The sequence below is a fragment of the Lepisma saccharinum genome, chromosome 13 (genome assembly GCF_977018435.1).
Source record: "Lepisma saccharinum chromosome 13, izLepSacc3.1, whole genome shotgun sequence".
Taxonomy (NCBI): domain Eukaryota; kingdom Metazoa; phylum Arthropoda; class Insecta; order Zygentoma; family Lepismatidae; genus Lepisma; species Lepisma saccharinum.
In genome coordinates, this window is record NC_139241.1 from 72371838 (window position 1) to 72387509 (window position 15672).

At 38.4% G+C, this 15672-nt stretch overlaps 1 long non-coding RNA gene across 2 annotated transcripts in view; it reads right to left on the reverse strand.

Moving 5' to 3' along the window:
• Positions 1-15258, reverse strand: part of LOC145997031 (uncharacterized) — a 34689-nt gene extending 19431 nt beyond the window's left edge. For both annotated transcript variants that reach the window (XR_014442851.1, XR_014442852.1), the window contains exon 1: positions 15125-15258. This is a non-coding gene — a long non-coding RNA (uncharacterized LOC145997031). The remainder of the gene's footprint in view (positions 1-15124) is intronic.
• Between the last annotated feature and the right edge of the window lie 414 nt (positions 15259-15672).

Here is a 15672-nt window from a genome sequence, read left to right on the forward strand (position 1 = left end):
ATAAGCACGTAACTTGTCGCAAGGATGCTGGAAAAGGTGTCCTCCCAAATACAAATATTTCTGGCACCTTATTTCTGACATCTAATCTTAGATTAGACATCGCTTACTTTATCCTCAGTTGACAGAAAGGGAAGACAGCATCCCGGCGCATAAAGCAAACCGAAAGCGTAAAATGATATTTAAAAGTAATAATAATGATCACTAACCTCCTGTGTTATAAGAGATATTGAAAATGACCTCCTTCAACAGCAATACAACACGTTTCTTACGTTCAAGAGATCCTCTGTCTCGTACTTTCCTGACCACTTTTCTGCAAGAGTTCATTTTCACGTAATTATCGTACATAAAAACTCTTTGTTCAAGACTATATTTGTTTAGCGGAATAACTAATGATTGAATAACAATTAACACACAATAAAGCACTAGCACACCAACTCAATAACACAGTATAAACAACACGCGTACTGATAAACGCAAACAGAAGTGAACATGAATGAGCGTAGACTCACTACGTCTGGTAGCCGACAGTGTTGCTAACCATTTTCCGGCAATGTCCCTACAGACGTAGTCAAAATCTCCCTACAACTGAACAAATGTCCCTACGCCAAGTAAAGCGACTAAAAAAAAAACACCTCATTAGCATGCAAAACAGAAGATAAATTATACACATTTACTTACCAAATGTTTCTGCTCGGTGCTTATACAATTAATGAGGGAGCGAATTTACAATAAAGGACCCCTCCCCGATTTTTGTAATATTTTGCATACTCACTAATTGATGCCTCCTAATCACGAATTTGAAGTTGAAATTTGGGGTCACCTGTAGAAATTGCAAAATAAGTGAATTTGAAAGGTCATTATTTACCGGAAGATTTTGTGTTTCCAATACTTAAAAAACGAAATATACATTCCTGATATTACTACGATCCAAAATGTTAACTATGTTTGCCTATCCTAACCTAACTTTACGGTGAATGGTTCATGGGGCTATCCGTCAATGGTTTGTGGGGATACTGGTACATGGCTTTTCGACCCCAAATTTTAATTATGTTTGCCTTGCCTAACCTAAATAACCTAACCTTACCAAGAATGGTCAGTGGGGCTATCCGTGAATGGTTTTGCGCTAATTGTGATTACGAACCGATAAAAAAATTCTTATTTTCGTAGCACTTTAACGGCAAACGTTCATTATCGAAGACGCCATTTTCGTATCCTGCAATTTTATGATCGATGCACTGTTTGCATCGTGCGGTGTGCGGGACAGAACTTTTTGGGTCGGGACGGGATTTTTTTTTAAATCCCGACATTAGGGATGGGAAAAATTTGCAATTTCCCGACCAAGTCGGGAAATTTTCGAAATTTCCCGAAGCTCTTGGAAATCTCAAACTCTACACGTCATTTTCACTTTAAGTGATTGTTTTTGCATTTCTAGAATAAAAACTTACAATTTATGATAAGTTCCAGAAACTTACAATGCAGAAAACGTCGAGAATTAATGACTTTTTAAAGTGACCATTCGGTATTTCCCGACTGCTTGGGATCCTGAAAAGTCTGAAAGTCATTTCCCGAAGTCGGGATCCGGACGGGAATTTTTTTTTCAATCCCGGTCCCGACTTTTCGGGATCCCGCACACCCATAATGAATAATGTTGAGTCATTTACTGTTGATTATGTTATTTGAAGTCACACATGCTGCTGCTGTGAAGAGATAGATGTTGGTTGGTGATGCTGTATTTCCTGCAGTCTTTAACAATTCTGGTCCCATTCTATTTCTCATTTTTGTTTTTGTATCACTTAACATTGAAAATATTATTTCCGTTCCCACGTTAGAGTGTGGCAATGTTAGCTCTATTTTCGCGAGAGTGGAAATTTTTTCAGAAAAGAACTTGCCTTGAAAGTTCTTGGTAACCGATAACATGTTCCAAAATTCTGATGGAGATTTGTTAGTTAGTTCTACGCGGGCGAAATATAGTGAAAAGTCCCTACGGTTGGCATCACTGCCGACACTGTCGCATTCCTGCAGTATGAAGCACCCTCTCGCGGCTGACAACTCCCCCGATAAGCTGCCGGTGATCTCGCGACAACTGAGGATAAAGTAGCGATGTTTAATCTAAGATTAGATGTCAGAAATAAGGTGCCAGAAATATTTGTAGTTGGGAGGACACCTTTTCCAGCATCCTTGCGACAGGTTACGTGCTTATTTCAATTGTAATTGTAACTGTAATTGTGAAAAGTGGAAACATTACAAAACAAGTGGTTTCTATTACGGACTTCCTGTAACGCAATTTGCCGGGACCTGTTGCATGAAGGTGTTGTTGAGCGGCCGACGGGCTCGCGGTAAATAACTGAAATAACCTCCATGTACATATTTTACTGAACACAAAATTTAATGTAAAGAGATTTGATACTAGATTTTCAAAAGGTAGAACAGGATTGTCTTTTTTGCATCATGTACGCGTTCGTATAACAAATTCAAACATCGAAAATCGTATCATACTACTCATACTACAGAGCATTTCCTGACATTTGCTACAAGACTCGGCGGTAAGCGGCCCATCATCACCTCTTGTCTTTCCCGGTCAACGTGATCCACAACAGTCGCTAGAGTCAGCTATTAAAATTACAGTTTTCATATTGTGTACTAACCTTGACTACAGAAGGTGTTGAAAATGATGTCCCTCTGCTGCAACACATTCCTGGCATCTCCGAAGGAAATTGACATTTACAGTAATTCTCCCGATTTCTCATACAATACTCTCTTTTAACTCACGGATGGTGTGTGGATTGCCATTGTATAATATATTTTTTAGATTTCCCCATTTTTCTTTCCACTTTTATTCAGAACTGACCCTGTTACTTTAAACTTTTTTATGAGGTTTAATATAGTGGTCCTTTGTGGAACAGGAACACCAGGAAATTTCATTGCAACACGTAGTCGCACTTCTCCACAATTCCTCTTTTCGAAGTAACACTCTACAAGATAAATCCTTTGTTGTAATGTAATCTTTTGTGGTGCCATATTAAGCCACAATCTTCAACACACGGACACGACACAACACAACTTCCGAGGGAGGATTATACTGGCGTCAGTCTGCAACGTCAACAGGAAGGGATAGAGAGCGAAGGCAGGGAGAGCGAAAAAAACAAGACAGTATTGTGCGACTGTCACGGACCCCATTCACCAGGAAAGACAAGTGCTGACACCGGGCTTCTTGGCGTCGAGTCTCATAGGAGGGAATGCTCTGTATTAGGTTCTATTAAAAACACACATAAAACTACTCTAGTTATGTGAATATGTTTATACTACACAGATATATTTTATAAGCCTACCAAAATAGGAAGATAACAATTGGAAGGAACCGCCCATTCAAAAAAGCCAGCTTTTTTGAAAACACTGTTTATGTCTAGCTACGAATTTCATATGTAAATTGTATTTTATATTTAGAAAAAAGTGTTTATTTTATAGTAGGGAGATAAACAAAAACCATGGAACAGGTAAAATACTGTCTACTCTTGTATTTCCATTGATTTGAGACACTTTTGTGAAAAAAGCCAAAAAAAAAAAAGCCTAACCAAAAAAGCCGCGGAAACAACAAAGCTGGTTCTTTCCTGACCACTTCCAACTCTAGTGACTTCTACTTGAAATTTTTAACCACAGATGTGAAAAATTGCAACTTTTATTAATCCAAATCCCATTGAATTTGTACATATTTATTAATGCCCTGAGGCAAGATTTTTTACAGTTTAGCTTTTATTTTTTATTGAGGAAGAAAAAGGAAAGAAAGCTCCATGCAAAATAAAACAGAATTCTTTCAGTTCATTTAGTTTGTTAGGGTCCTTCACAGAACAATCTATCTGACCTTAGATTATTGCAAGATAGGGTATCTTGAAGTTGATTGATTACGTACATTTCAAATTCTTATACAATTAACAATTTCTCATAGATTACTACAGAGCATTCCCTGACATTCGCTACGAGACTCAGCAGCAAGTGGGCCACCGTCAGCGCTTGCCTTTCCCGGTTTACGGGGTCCGCGACAGTCGCATGCTACAGTCTGTTTTTTATTCGCTCTCCCTGCCTTCACTCTTTTTCCCTTTCTGTTGACTTTGCAGACTGAAGCCAGTATAATCCTCCCTCGGAAGTTGTGTTGTATCATGTCCGTGTGTTGAAGACTGTGGCTTAATATGGCACCACAAACGTTTACATTACAACAAAGGATTTATCTTGTCGAATGTTACTTCGAAAAGAGGAATTGTGGAGAAGTGCTACGACGTTTTGCAACGAAATTTCCTGGTGTTCCCGTTCCACATAGGACCACTATATTAAACCTCATAAAAAAGTTTAGAGTAACAGGGTCAGTTCTGAATAAAAGTGGAAAGAAAAACCCACGTGTACTTACTGAGGAAAAACTCAATGAGATAGGACAAAGGTTAGAGCAGTCTCCTCGGAAATCTATCCACCACCTCTCACAAGAAACGGATGTTTCAAAAACCACAGCATTTAGAGCCGCTAAAATTCTTAAATGGTAAAATAATGTCATGGGGAAAAAGTGTAAAAATCTAAAAAATAAAATATACAATCTGCACACCATCCGTGAGTTAAAAGAGTATTGTATGAGAAATCGGGAGAATTACAGTAGACGAACTTGTACGTGTAAATGACAATATCCTTCGGAGATGCCAGGAATGTGTTGCAGCAGAGGGACATCATTTTCAACACCTTCTGTAGTCAAGGTTAGTACACAATATGAAAACTGCAATTTTAATAGCCGACTCAAGCGACAACGGCAGTTCCCACTCAGCACACCAAACAGTTGATTTTTTGTCCAGTAAAAATGTCGAATTAATGACTCATTGTCTGTACTCACCTGATTTATCACCTAATGAATTATTTTTGTTCCCACACATGACAAATAAGATACGTGGTGAACGATTTGTGTCACCTGAAGCAGCTGTTGACGCATTCCGAACAGTGGTTTCTGAGGTATCAGCTTCAGAGTGGAAAAAACGCTTTCAAAATTGGTCTGAGCGTATGGAAAAATGTACCGATCTTAAGAGTGAATACTTTGAAATACAAAAAAGCCATTCCCAGAATTTCACATCTTTTTTCATATTGATTGCAGAAACTTTTCCAGCAGCCCTCATATCATGTGTGGTTTTGAAGATGTGATGTCATGTGGAGGTGGTAAACATAGCCCCACTCCTCTGCGAAAGGTTTCAATTTTAATGTCTCGCTTCTAGCTAACACTCCATAGCAGCATGTCAACAGGGTCAATGACAGTCAGCTGAAAAATTTATATTAACAAGCAGCTTTTATGTTGAAATTTTGTTGCATTAGACAAAAATAATTTGTATTTAGAGGAGAGATGTGCTGCTTACACTAGTATAAGTGATTGTCCATAATACATATGACTTTATTTTTGTGCTGTCAGTGCAATTCTCCTCGTACAATTTTAGATATTCTTGCCCAATGACATTTGTGTAATGGCCTCAGTACTTTGACTAGGATGGCATGAATACTAGATGAGGAATTATTTAATTTTACGACCACCCTGAAATATTTCAAAATCCAGAATTGTTGATGTAGCAACATAACTCTAAAAGTCCCTTTACTATACAAAAAACATGAAGTCAGATACATACAATGAATGTCAAGCTTCTAAGGTAAAAGGGTCGGGAATTAGAAAACAACATATTATTTTTCTTCATTCAGAGGGGTCGGACACATTCATTTTACTGTTGTATTTATCTGCATATCCATCCAAAATATATAAAGACCGAATTCCACTGACACTGATATAAATCTTCTCTATGAAGGAAGTCCCGGAGACTAAAATTGCTCTATTACGACTATCCACGAATTTGTCTCAAAACGTTGAGAAAATTTAAAGAATCACTCCCCTTTCTTTAAAGGTGAAAATGCCCCTTTTTTACATCCATAACAATGCCCGTTTCCAGGGGCTAAAAATCTGACATTTTCTTTCCTCATACTTTATCCTTGAGATCAACAATAATGCAGATGTTAGAAAACATGAATCAAGCAAGAGTATATATACATAAGAAGATTCAGTATAGAGATTACATAAACAACTTAGTACTCAAACACAAACAAATACTACATCATGGTTTTTTTAATGAAATGTTTATAGATGTAATACTTACGTTTGCAATGTTTGTTGTTGACCATGGAAGGAGACGCTGCCAGTGAACTAACAGCTTATTTTATGATAACTAAGTACTTTCAAAAAGGGGACAGTACTTACTCAGTTTGTTATTAAGAAAACGGACAAAAACATTTTGAGCATTTGTACATTATTAGAGCATGTACAGTGCCCATCACGGCCGAATCTTCCGCGGAGCAGAGGCTATTACACCGGGCAGCGAGAGCACGTCTGCCAGCAAACTGGATGCTACATCTACGTAAATGGAACCGATAGCTATGTAATAAAATAAGCTTGTACAATTACGTGGACAGTTAAAATTAACATGAGCACGTACATTGTTACAAAAAGTGTTGGAAATGATGTCCTCGTATTTCCACACATATACAGCATTTTTTCATGAAATTTTCACTACCACGTATCAGTTCCTTTCCCAAAATTGCTTCAATTACTCTACTGATATTTTCTTTCAATTCTTCTAATGTATGGCATCAGGTTTAAAAGTTTGGTAGCTCGCCATGCAGATGTCATGCAAATGCCTGTGTCTTGTGCAAGGCGCCGGATGGATTTTTTGAAAAGTGTGTTCCAATAGTGCTCTAACTTCATCTAGTTTCTTCCCAGTGCACCGTTTCCCCTTCGCAGACCCTGTTTCCCTAAATTTGCTCATAAGTTCTTGAACATTGTCTCTGTGTGGTACAGGAACATCTGGAAATTCTGCTCCTAAATGCCTTCCGACTTCCATACAAGAATTCGTAATGACGTAAGAGTCCTACATAAAAATGCATTGTTTTAAATTGTGCGTGGCATTATTAGACAGCACCACTAATCCGTAAACTAAAACAAAACAATCTAAAACACTTGTTAACATCTTAATACTTCACAAACACGTGCAAACTGGACACCAGCTATCTGGATACTAAAGCACTGACGCGTCCAGTATCAAGTTCAGCGTGAAGCTTTGGATCTAAATGCCGGCAGATGCCCTCCCACCGCCTGGCATGTTAGCCGTCGCTTCACGGAAGACTCAACAGTCAAAGGCACTGTACATGCAGTGTTGTTCCAAACTTTTAAAATATGTAAATGCGCACATTCATTTCCATTCCTCTACATGATGACATTTTCAAAGACATAAAGAACATGAAGACCACAAAATGCGGCAAAAAGTCACATTGAGAGCACATGAGAGGTGGTCGAAAGTGCATGAGTGTATGTATACAGACACAATTCCCCGTTTGGTCAAAAACTCAGATTCTGACAATAATTTTGATCCGTGTAGAGCTTCAAACAATATCACTGAAAGCAATCTATTGAAATGAGATAGTGATTGTGAAGCTATGTTACCACATGAACTATTTCTGGGTGCTCACCTAACTTCTGATAACCATTTCTTACTCATTCATGCATTTTTTGTGCCACTTCATTGTTGGAATTTAATTGTTCAATCATGGGTTGTAACAACTACAGGGTGGCTCAATAAGTCACTTAGCACCCCCAGTACAAGGCCACTGCGGCATGGAACGTGAAAATGGCGATGACCAATCGTTGACTGGCCAAGGGGGAAACACATTGACGTCACCCGCATGGTCAGCAGCCATCTTGATGTCCGCCATCTTGAATTCAACTTCAGAAATTTAAATGGGAAGGGGGTCGTGCGACATATCAAAATGGGCTAGAATTTCACCAGGAAAACAACTGTGCAATTTGTTTTCACCTAACTTTAATTGTTGCAGAGTTAACAATACCACAAAGATATGGCTCAATAAGTCACTTAACACCCCCAGTACAAGGCCACTGCGGCATGGAACGTGAAAATGGCGATGACCAATCGTTGACTGGCCAAGGGGGAAACACATTGACGTCACCCGCATGGTCAGCAGCCATCTTCATGTCCGCCATCTTGAATTCAACTTCAGAAATTTAAATGGGAAGGGGGTCGTGCGACATATCAAAATGGGCTAGAATTTCACCAGGAAAACAACTGTGACATTTGTTTTCACCTAACTTTAATTGTTGCAGAGTTAACAATACCACAAAGTTATGGCTTAATAAGTCACTTAACACCCCCAGTACAAGGCCACTGCGGCATGGAACGTGAAAATGGTGATGACCAATCGTTGACTGGCCAAGGGGGAACCACATTGACGTCACCGGCATGGTCGGCAGCCATCTTGATGTCCGCCATCTTGAATTGAACTTCAGAAATTTAAATGGGAAGGGGGTCGTGCGACATATCAAAATGGGCTAGAATTTCACCAGAAAAACAACTGTGACATTTGTTTTCACCTAACTTTAATTGTTGCAGAGTTATCAATACCACAAAGTTATAACACATGCTCAATATGACGTCCCTCTTGCGCAACACACACGTGTACTCGTCTCTCCCATGACCTTACCACATTCTGAAGAACCTCAGGAGTTATTGCAGTACAGGCATCCACAATGCGTGTGCGCAAATGGGCCAGATCCCTGATTTTCGTAGCATACACCATGGCTTTCAGGTCTCCCCAGAGGTAAAAGTCCAATGGTGTTAGGTCAGGTGAGCGTGCAGGCCATTCCACAGTCCCTCGGCGACCAATCCAGTGGTGAGGGAATTGTTGATCCAGGTACTGACAGACTATCATCCAATAGTGCGGTGGAGCACCATCTTGCTGGAACCATTCAGGATAGCTCTCATCCTCAGACAGTAAGGATGGTAAGATCTGCTCCCGTAGCAGAAGCAAGTAGCCCTCTGCATTTAAGTTGCCCTCAATGAAAAATGGACCAACAAGTCGGGAACCCCAAGTACCACACCACACCATTAGCTTCCCGCCTCCCGTCACCTTGCTGGGATCTGTCCAATGTGGATTTTCGGGTGACCAGTACCGCAGATTTTGCTTATTCACCTCTCCCGACACATAAAAATTAGCCTCATCACTGAACAGAATCATGCTACCAATGGCAGGGTCACGTTGCAGTTGTGCTATAGCCCACTAACAAAACTGCAAACGCCTGTCTGGATCGTCCTCACTAAGGTGCTGCTGCAGCTGTATCTTATACGGATGCCAGTGGTGGTCACGTACAATCCTTTGAATTGAACCCCTGCTGACACCGCTTTCCAGCGCCAGTCTCCGTGTGCTACGGGTTGGGGACTTTGCAAATGATGCCAACACCGCTACAGCAGTACCCTCATCCGTGGCTGTTTTCGGACGTCCATGTCGCGGCTTGTTGTACACAGATCCAGTATCTTGAAACTTTGCCAGCAGCTGGCTGACGGCCACATGTAACACCGGTTGTCTTGCAGGATTGCGGTTATTGAAGTCTGCGGCAATGTCACGCGTACTTCTCTCCCCTGACATCAATATGATGGCAATCCGTTCCTCACGTGTTAGTGGCATTTTCGTTCAGATCAATGAAAAAGGAAATATGCTACTCTTGACACGATCAATTCACATCATCACTCTTTTATACTTTTATGTAAAGACAAAACACAATCGTAATTCCCATGCCAACCAATACTACAAGATATGTACATACCGGTAAGTCAATATCCGGACATTTTCAGTGATTGGTCTAACAATAAATACCACATAATCACATACTAACGATTATTTGAACAATAAACATTTAAGCAAAAAGGAAAGGACGTGTCACTCTCCCATGCGGAAATCGCCCTTAAATTTAAAGTTAGGTGAAAACAAATGTCACAGTTGTTTTCCTGGTGAAATTCTAGCCCATTTTGATAAGTCGCACGACCCCCTTCCCATTTAAATTTCTGAAGTTGAATTCAAGATGGCGGACATGAAGATGGCTGCCGACCATGCGGGTGACGTCAATGTGTTTCCCCCTTGGCCAGTCAACGATTGGTCATCGCCATTTTCACGTTCCATGCCGCAGTGGCCTTGTACTGGGGGTGTTAAGTGACTTATTGAGCCACCCTGTAGAAGTGTCCTTGACTCCTAATGCGTGAAGTAATGTGAAATTTTCTTCTTGTAGGTACAAGCATCAATATCTCCAAGGTACAACAGTGTCTCCATGGGTGGTGAGATTGTCAACTGCTTACATTTGTAACTGAACATATATTCATTATAGCACCAATATGATTCTAACACTACGCGTCAAGAGAACACCTCTTGTCTCAACATCAGGTGAACATATTTATTTTTGCCATTGGTGGGGATTGATAGGCTTTTACCATCCATTGCAGAATGTGTGTACAGATTGGGAGCAGGATATACAATACGAAACACACAAGTCAATGATACATTAATGTGAGTGGTGGTAAGAGTGATGTGCTGTGCTTGTATGTGGGTTTGTCTTGTGTAGTAGCTGCGCTGTCTAGTGTGGTTGTGTTTATCTTGTGTAGTAGTTATGCTGTCTAATGTGTTTCTATTTGTCTTGTGTAGTATCGGTGGTGTGTATGTATGTGTCTTGTGTTGCAGTTGTGCTGTCTAGTATGTTTGTGTAGTAGTTGTGCTGTCTAGTATGTTTGTTTTGCGTAGTAGTAATTTGTTTGTGTTTGTCTTGTGTAGTAGTTGTGGTGTGTTTGTGTTTATATTGTGTTATAGTTGTGATGTGTTTGTGTATGTCTTGTGTAGTAGTTGTGCTCTCTAATGTGTTTGTGTTTGTCTTCTGTAGTAGTTCTTAAATTCATATTGGGGGTTAGGCGTAGAGCTGACAACTCTGCACTGTAAAAAAACCATGTCAAGAATCAGCAATATAAGGCCATGGATGTTCCCAAGGTAAAATATTCCGGAGGTAAAATAGTCCCCCGTTCGGATCTCCGGGTGGGGACTACTTTGGGAGGTCCCTGGACTAAGGATAAGATCTACGTTAGGAATAAGGATATTAAATTAGGCACCTGGAATGTTCTGAGCCTTTACCGGCCTGGGGCATATCAGTGTACAGTTAATGAGATACTTAAGTATAAATTAGATGTAGTAGCTGTCCAGGAAGTTAGGTGGCCAGGAGAAGGGAATTGTAAAACTAAAAATTATACTTTTTTCTATGGTGGTACTGAAAATCATAATTTTGGAACAGGCTTTTTCATAAATAATAGAATTATCTCTGCTCTTAAAACAGTAGAATTTATTAATGATAGGATATCATATGCAGTTTTACAGGGTAGGTGGTGTAAAATTATTTTAATAAACATACATGCACCAACGGAAGATAAAGATGATAATACTAAAGATGATTTTTATACAGAGTTAGAACAGGTCTTTGATAAATTTTCTCAGTATGATATGAAAATTCTGTTAGGTGACTGTAATGCACAGATTGGCAAAGAAGAGACATTTAAACCCACGATTGGTAAAGAAAGTCTTCATGAATTAAGTAATGATAATGGTATAAGATTGATTACTTTTGCAACCTCAAAGAATTTAATTGTGAAAAGTACCACTTTTAAACATAAAGATATCCATAAATATACCTGGTCTTCTCCAGATGGTAAAACTCATAATCAGATAGATCATATTCTCATTGATAAGAGAAGGCATACTAGTATAATTGACGTTCGTACACATAGAGGTGCTGACTGTGCCAGTGACCATTATTTAGTAATTGCTAAATTAAGAGAAAGACTCTCAGTGATAAATCATAAGCAACAAAATCTAAAAGTTCTAAAATTTGATACAGGAAAGTTTACTGATGAAAGAATTAAGAAAGATTACCAAATTAAACTGTCAAATAGATTTGATGTTTTGCAGGATTTAAATGATGATGAAAATATAAATGAAACAGACGTAAATAAGAATTGGGAGCACATACGTAATGCAATAGAATCAGCAGCTAAAGAAAGTATAGGATACCATAAACCGAGAAAAAGTAAGCCATGGTTTGATAATGAATGTCATAATCTAATAGAAATAAGAAATCAGGCTAGACTTAGGTGGTTAAATAACTCTGATGATACAAATCTAAACAATTATAATAGAATAAAGCGAGAAGTTAACCGCACGTTTAGAAGTAAAAAACGAAATTACTTGAAAAGCAAAATTAACGAAATTGAAACAAACAGCAAAAATAAAAATATCAGAGATTTATATAAAGGTGTAAATGAGTTTAGAAAGGGGTGGCAACCTAAAGTAAACTTGATAAAAGATAAAGACGGTGATTTTCTAGCTGACCCAAGCGATATTCTAAATAGATGGAAGAACTACTTTAATGACCTTTTAAATGTCCATGAAGGAGATAAATCAGAAGTAAATGAAGTCCACACAGCAGAACCTTTAGTTCCAGAACCTAACTTGACTGAAGTTAAAGATGCTATTAAAAGGCTAAAAAATAACAAAGCACCTGGCATTGATTTAATACCAGCTGAGTTAATTAAATATGGTGGAAATTCATTAATATGTCAAATTCATAAATTAATTTGTTTAATATGGAATAAAGAAGAAATCCCTCAACAGTGGAAAGAATCCATAATTGTTCCTGTGTTTAAAAAAGGTGATAAAATGAACTGCAATAATTACCGTGGAATTTCTCTACTCTCAACAACATATAAAATATTATCTAACATTCTTTTAACAAGACTAACCCCATATGCTAATGAAATTATACGTGATTATCAATGTTGATTTAAACGCAACAGATCAACTACAGATCAAATTTTTCACATCAGACAGACACTTGAAAAAAAGTGGGAATATAATCAAAATGTCCATCAGCTATTCGTTGATTTCAAAAAAGCATATGATTCGGTCAAAAGAGATAAATTATATAATATATTAGTAGAGTTTGGAATACCTAAGAAGCTTGTTAGTATGATAAAAGTATGCACCAGTGAAACAGAAAGTAAAATTCGTGTGGGTATTAATATGTCTGACAAATTTACAATTCATGATGGGTTAAAACAAGGAGATGCATTATCTCCATTGCTCTTTAATTTTGCCTTAGAATATGCTGTTAGGAAGGTAAACGAAACTAAAGAAGGACTAAAATTAAATGGTGTGACTCAGTTGTTAGCATATGCAGATGATGTAGACTTACTGGGGGATGATGTGAATACAATTAAGAATAATGCTAAAATATTTTTCAAAACTGCTAAAGAGATAGGTTTGGAAGTTAACAAAGAGAAAACTAAATATATGCTTACAGGCCGAAACCAAGTGTTAGGTAATAATCAAAATCTAATTATTGATAACAACTCGTTTGAACCAGTTTCCAAATTCAAATACTTAGGAGTAATATTAACAAATGAAAATTATATTAAAGAGGAAATAAAAAGTAGGCTTAATTCAGGAAATGCATGTTACTTCTCTCTTCATAAACTTTTGTCTTCTCGTTTAATATCTAAGAAACTAAAAGTTAAAATATACAAAACAGTAATTTTGCCTGTAGTATTATATGGGTGTGAAACTTGGTCCCTTACATTGAAAGAGGAACATAAATTGAGAGTATTTGAAAATAGGATCCTTAGGAAAATCTTTGGACCTAAAAGGGATGAAGAGACAGGTGAGTGGAGAAGGTTACATAATTTAGAACTACATAATTTGTATTCATGTCCAGACATTATTAGAATAATTAAATCAAGAAGACTTAGGTGGGCAGGCCATGTGGCACGAATGGGAGAGGAAAGAGGAGTTTACAGGATTCTTGTTGGGAAACCTGATGGTAAGAGACCAGTAGGAAGGCCAAGACGAAGATGGAGGGACAACGTCGAGATGGACCTAAGGGAAATCGGTAGGGATGGAAAAGAGTATATAGATCTTGCACAAGATAGGGACAGATGGAAGGCCTGTGTTGCTGCAGCCATGAACCTTCGGGTTTAAGAAGGCTAGAGAGTTAGTTAGTTAGTTAGTGGTATTGGTGGGGATTGAACCTACAACAAACAAGTGAATTTACTGCAAACTCTATAAATTAAGGATTGGCTGGACCTTTGGCCACCACCAGGGCAGATGTTTTCAAATTTTCCTCTCCTTTAGAAAAATATCTATGATATTCACTGCTTAGATATTCTCAATAGTTTCCTGGCTGCATAAGTCTATTAAACTTTTGATAATATCTAGATTTGAGAATATCACAAAGTATATTTGAAAGGAGAGGAAAATTTGGAATAGTTTGCCCTGTCAGTGGCCAAAGCATCAACTAATCTACTGGGTTTGTATATTGACTGAATAATAATATTTGTACCAGAGACTCTTTTCATCAATGTATCTAAGTGTTCAACAAAAAACTTAAAAGTTTTTCTGTCTAAGAGAAATATTTATTGTTATCGATATTTACATACACTGGTGTGCAAGCATTCAAAACAAAAAGCTTTCTTCATACTTTGTCAAGTTGTTGACTTTACAATGAACTGTTTTTTTCCCCCGCCTAACACTTATTTCCACCGTATTTACATTCATCCACAAAAAAGGTTACTGGACCTAATTGAAATACTCTACAGATAAAAAGGTTATTTTCGGTCCAGAACCCATTTACGCTTGCTGATTTTCTTTCCTGGACCGGAATTGACTATTTTTTCTTCAAATTCCTGAACTTTTAACGACCCTGGCTACAGTAAAGTAAAGTGCTCCTCTGTGATTAACAGCATGCCATGAGGGCATATTGGGGATCTGCAGTTAAGGCACCACACTTTCTTGATCACAGCCAAAGGTGGAGGTGATGTGATCAGCACCATGCACCTGCCTGCCTTTACCCCCCACAGTTTCTCCCAAGTACCCACTTTACAGAATGCTCGGTGCGTGCTGGAGCTGCTTGTAAGGGTGGAAAAAATTCCAATTCTCTCCAATGGGGATGGAACCCGGGTCTCTCGCATGGTAGTCAGATGCCCTAATGACCGAGTTACCGCAGCTCATTAAGAGGCTATAGTGCAGGGCAAAAATTGGAAGGCAACTCCCAGACAGCATTTCCCACTACACTATCATGAAGGATATATATTACATCTGTATGTATATTGGACACATTGTTAAAATTCATAAACAAATATATATTTCAAATACACTGGACAATACAAATTCAACCATTCACATAATTACTTACATTTCATTCCCGCATGCAGCTGTTGACAGTCAAATAGACAGGGAGGTTATTTCAGTCGTTTACCGCGAGAGTGTCGGCCAGTCGGCGGCCCCTTCATGCAACAGGTCCCGGAAAATTGCGTTACAGGAAGTCCGTAACAGAAACAGCTTGTTTTGTAATGTTTCCACTTTTCACAATTACAGTTACAATTACAATTGAAATAAGCACATACCTTGTCACAAGGATGCTGGAAAAGGTGTCCTCCCAAATACAAATATTTCTGACATCTAATCTTAGATTACACATCGCTAATTTATCCTCAGTTGTCAGAAAGGGAAGACAGCATCCCGGCGCATAAAGCAAACCGAAAGCGTAAAATTATATTTAAAAGTAATAATAATGATGAACACTAACCTCCTGTGTTATAAGAGATGACGAAAATGACCTCCTTCAACAGCAATACAACACGTTTCTTAGGTTCAAGAGATCCTGTCTCTCGTAATTGCCTGACCACTTTTCTGCAAGAATTCGTTTCCACGTAATTATCGTACATAAAAACTCTTTGTTCA